We start from the raw sequence: 5,643 nt of genomic DNA on the forward strand, positions 1-5,643 counted from the left end.
CTCATTCTTAAGGCAAGTCGTGCATTCAAAATCCAGACATCCGGACGTTGGTCTTCATGGTCCGGACACTAGAGCTTCATATATGGAAATTGCATGCATCAGATCAACCGTCCGGACGACAAATCCTATGGTCAGAACACGCGAAGTCTTGATATGGAAATTGTGTGCAGCTACAGTGCGACCTTCCGGACGCTAGGGCAACACCGTCCAAACGCGGCTCAATTCAGGAAAGAATTTCAGCGAAATTTAGAAAGCTGATCGCACAATTGTCCGTCCATATGCCTTATGTCTACCATCCGGACTACGCCTAGGTATTTCAAGTCAGACGCTTATTTGAACTTGTAGCCTATAAATAGAGGCCCCTAGCCTTGAGAATTGTAAGAATTCAGACCCCTTCAAGTAGGTGACTTGGTTGGGAGGCGTTCTTATTGGGTTACACGTCAGAGTTCAAGGTACGACCACTGCATAAGGTTATGTGAGTGCTACTGCTTTGTAACTAGCTTTGTCTTCTGAATAGTAGATATCATGGGCTTGGCTGCCCTGGAGTGGTTTTTCTCTTAATTGAGTTTCCACTTCGTCAACAAAAGATTTTTTAGCTTCTGGAAATTCTGATAAGGGAGAGATTTTTTTTGCTAAGATTGTCAAATTGACCAACTCGTCGCTAGTTGAACCTAGAACCTAAAAATTAAGGTATTCCCTCTAGGTTGCAGCACCAAGTTATAAAAAGCATTCAAAAATCAATAAATATGGATAAATAAAAAGATCAACTGCTTATTGTGTTATAAATCTGTTCTTGAACTTATCCCTATAGAAACAGTTAATGACCAAATCATTGCGGAAATAGACGGTCACTAAAGGACTAAGTAAAAGAAAAGTGATGCATCTTAGGGGGAGTGTATCAGATGAGGGTGACTAGGCCCTAGAAAAATAAGGTTTGACTTTTGACTGATCTCACATTGATTTTCTCTCTTGTTTAGAAAATTTAGTTGCTTTGAATCATATTAGCAAACTCCATACCTTATTGAGAAAGCTTTCACACACATGCATTGCATGAGTTGAGTAATCTATTTAAAATTTCTTTCTGAAAGGAAATTTGTGCTGATTGAATACTTAACTCTCAATTATATCTTTGCATATTTTGAATTGCTATTTGGCTACTTTATCAGTTATTTATACATGTGTGTTCTGAAACTAACTTTAGGGAAAATTATTTTTCTGCAAATTTTTCTCTGATTTTTAGCTTTTCCGTGTGAAGTGTTCGGACGGACTTGGCTTATAGTCCAGACACAAGTGGCCATGTCGATTGCTTATCTGGTAGTGTGCCGTCCGGACAAGTGTGTACCACGTCCAAATGCAATCCTTATAGGTTTTTATCTGTCTCTTTCCTTTCTCTGCCATCCGCACACTACTACATTTTTTTTGATTTATCATGTCATATTGTGTGTTTGTCTCGCAGATTTCTCCCTAGATTTTGACATTCTCTGCACATCTCTTCTCATTCCATGGTAATCTCTTTGTCTTCCTCCGTTCTTTTAAGTTTTTGTGATTTTTAGAATATTGGAATATTTGTTGATTGGAATATTTTCTTGAGATAATGTGCATGAAAATCCTATTTTGTCTATGTGATGGGTTGATATTTATACATTTGTGCCATTTGGATTGCTATATTTGCTTTAGTATTTTTTGGGCATCCAATTGATTGCCATCATAATACCACATTTTTTTTGGAACTAACATGATCTACTCTTTCTTGGTGGAGTTATTTTTGGATATATTTATGTTTAAATCTTTTCAGGAATATATTATCCAGCGGCTCCCAGCAAAGTTTCAGACAGATGGATCCTTTGGAAAACAGACTATTGTTGAAGTCATATGTTTAAAATCCAAAGGTTTCAAGATTTAGATGAACTTTTCCCCAGCTCATGAGCCTTCCGCAGCATCCTTCTTCAGATCTACACCAGTGATGTAGACCAAATGACTAGAGGATTTCAATTTGTGGATGATCAGTTTCAGGCTTTGCAGAATCAAGTGACTAAAGGTTTTCAGTCTATGGATTTTTGGCTTCAAGAGCAAGCAGCCAAAGTGGCTCAAATTCAGATCATTGTGCGGAATACTATCCGTCACTTGATGCCAGAGGACCAGTGAGATTTGGAGCATTAAGGTTTTTGCTTTCCTCCTATGGTTATTTGTGCTTCTATTAAGACAATTTACTATTATCCTTGTTGTTTTGAATTTTAGTACTTTTTGTCTGTGGTTTTTACTACTATGTTTACCCTTTTTCCTTTTAAGACAAAAAGGGGGAGTATTGTTTTTGGACCGAGGATTTATATTTTTAACAGGTCAAGTGATTTTTGTCCCAGAATGGCCAAATGGGGAGTTTGTTAGTTTTATTGGCTACATTATGTTGACAAAATCACTAACATGTAAAGTTGATGCTTTACACAGGGTTTCCATTTTATTCAGAGTCTTCAGATGAAAATGGTCTTAATATGATAAGTATCAGTGTCACAAGCATCAATAAGGGAATTTTTGGTTTCCAGGAAGATTCTGCACAAATTGGCAATTTCCAGTTTCCAGGAAAATTCTGCACACGTCTCAGTATTTTTATCATAACTTTTTGCTCAAGTATCAGATTGAGATGAAATTGGTGTCGTTGAAAAGCTAATAAAAAATGCTACAACTAGACCATTTGGATGGACCAGTGTCATGATGAAAAGTGAGTGCGTCCGGACACTCTCCATAGTTTGAGAAATTTCAGAATTCCTTTTCAGACACAGAAACAACTAGCAACCGTCCGAACGCCCTCAGACTCTGTCTGGACGCTGCCCAGAGAACTTCGAATCAGAATTGTAAAAGGTCTTCTAAAGCCTATAAATAGAAGAAGTCTTTAGGCATGTAATAATCATGAATTTAGTATTGAATTCTTTTGTACTTAGAGAGAGTGTTTAGGTAGAAATTGTGAAGATCTGCTAACTCTCTAAGGGTTGTCAAGTGTGTGACTTGTTCGTGTGAAATCTTAGGGAGGAGCCCTAAGGTAAAGGAATCCATTGAAGAACCCTTCAAGTAGATGACTTGGTTGGGAGGCGTTCACGATGGGTAACGTGTCAGAGTGGAAGATACGATCGCTGCATCGAGTATGTGAGTGTTACTGTCTTATTACTAGTAATGTCTTCTGAATAGTGGAATTCCTAGGTTTGGCTGCCCAAAATGATTTTTCTCTTAATTAAGTTTTCACTTCGTTAACAAAATATTTGTCTCATTTAAATTCTACATTTAGATATTTTTTTAAACATTGTTCACACACACATACACCGTAATTTAGAAGTCTATTTATTTTTCAGAATTTATTGGCTGCATTCTGTTGACAAAATCACTATCATGTAATGTTGCTGCTTTCATCGGGGATGTCATATATTTCAAAGTCTTCAGATATTCAGAGTTTATTTCTCTGATATGGAAAAAGCCTTATCATGACAAGTTCCAGTGTCACAAGCTAAAAGAAGGCTATTTCAGTGATCCATGAAGATTCTGTGCAGATTCCAAGTTAGAAAATTCGGATCCTTTGTTTTCGTCCGAATGAGGTGATATTTCCATCCGGACGCTCATCAGTTAGCAACATCCGTCTGGACGACGAGGCAATACCATGCAGACTCCATCATTGTCGAGAAGCTTCAAACAACTTAAGCTTGCATCTATTCGGACGTCATGGCAACACATCTGGTTGCTATTTAGAGTTCGAGAAGATTTCAACATTCCCGTGCATCAGTCTGGACGACGTGGTTATACCGTCCGGACGCCAGTCAGAGCTCAAGGAGAATTAGGTTTTCTTTTGTAGACATAGATATGGGAAGATAGTTGCATACATCCGGACGTCAGGTCTACACCGTCCTGATGCTATCCTTGGTAAGGCAAGTCATGCAGAAGATGTTCAACCATCCGAACACTGAGACCTTATTATGGAAATTGCGTGCAGCAGAAGTGCAACCATCCAGACGCTAGGGCAACACCGTCCGGATGTGACCTTATTCAGGAAAGAATCTCAGTGCCTTTTTGGAAAGCCGATTGCACTGTGAGCCGTCCAGACGCTCTTAGCTACCATTCGGATGCCGCCTAGGGTATTTGTTCCAGACTCAGTTTTGGACCTCTACAGCCTATAAATAGAGGCCTCTAGGCATGTAATTTGCATGAATTCGGTAGTAAATTCCTTATAGCTTAGAGAGGGAGTTTAGGGAGATATTGAAGATCTGCTAGCTCTCTAGCTGTTGTCAGTATGTGATTTGATCAGCTATAAAGTCTATATTAGGGGTTGGCCCTAAGGTAAAGAATTCAATTGAAGACCCCTTCAAGTAAGTGACTTGGTTGGGAGGCGTTCGTATTGGATTACACGTCAGAGTTCAAGATACGACCACTACATCGGGGGTATGTGAGTGCTACTGCTTTTTAACTAGCTTTGTCTTCTGAATAGTGGATATCCTGGGTTTGGCTGCCCCGGAGTGGTTTTTCTCTTATTTGAGTTTCCACTTCGTCAAGAAAATATTTGTCTCATTTAAATTTCGCATTTAATATTTTATTGCACACTATTCACACACACAGTTAATTAGAAGTCACTTTATTTTTCAAAGAAATCTTTAGATTCTTTTAATTTAATTTTAAGTGAATCAACAATGTTAAACAACATGGTACTCTCAGATTTCAAAGAGTCAATCAATGCATGTAATTCAGACAATTGAATGATTAAAAACTCTTTTTCTTGCTTTCCTTTTTGAGCTCTTTATTAGAATTTTTTGAAATATTTCTCAATTTAAGAAAATTCTCAAAAAGCTCAATATCAGAATTTTCTTCAGATGACACAGAAAAATTCATGATAAAAGAAGTCAACAAATATATGGATCACACTCAGGAGATTAGTCCAAGAAGAGTGTATCTGCTCTGATACCAATTGAAAAATTAAGTAACTTCTAATTTAACCGTGTGTGTGTAACGTGTAACAAAATAATGTAAATGCATAATTTAAAGAACACAAATTTTTGCTAACGAAGTGAAAACTCAATTAAGATAAAAACCACTCTGGGGCAGCCAAACCTAGGAAATCCACTATCAGAAGACAAAGCTAGTACATAGATAGTAACACTCATATACCCGATACAGCGATCGTATCTAGCACTCTGACACGTAACCCAATGTGAATGCCGCCCAATCAAGTCTCATACTTGAAGGGGTCTTCTATGGATTCCTTTACCTTAGGGCTCCTCCCTAAGATAAACTTCAATAACAAGCACAACAACAGCACACAACGACAACAGCTTAAGAGCTAGCAGATCTTCACAAATTCTCCCTAAAACATACTCTCTAAGCTATGAAGAATTCAATATTGAATTCTATAAATTGTACATGCCTAGAGGCCTCTATTTATATAGGCTACAGAAGACCTAAATCGACACTGATTCGGTTTTCTCTAGGTGGCGTCCAGATGCAAGCTGAGGCCGTCTGGACGGACAACTATGCAACCGGCTTTCCATAACTTGCTTCACGCAATACCATATTAGGGCCGTATCTGGACGGTGTTGCCCTAGCGTCCAAACAGTTGCACTTCTGTTGCATGTAAATACCATAATAAGGACTGCGTCTGGACGGTGTTGCCTT

This window comes from Alnus glutinosa, chromosome 4 (genome assembly GCF_958979055.1).
Source record: "Alnus glutinosa chromosome 4, dhAlnGlut1.1, whole genome shotgun sequence".
In the NCBI taxonomy this organism is placed as follows: domain Eukaryota; kingdom Viridiplantae; phylum Streptophyta; class Magnoliopsida; order Fagales; family Betulaceae; genus Alnus; species Alnus glutinosa.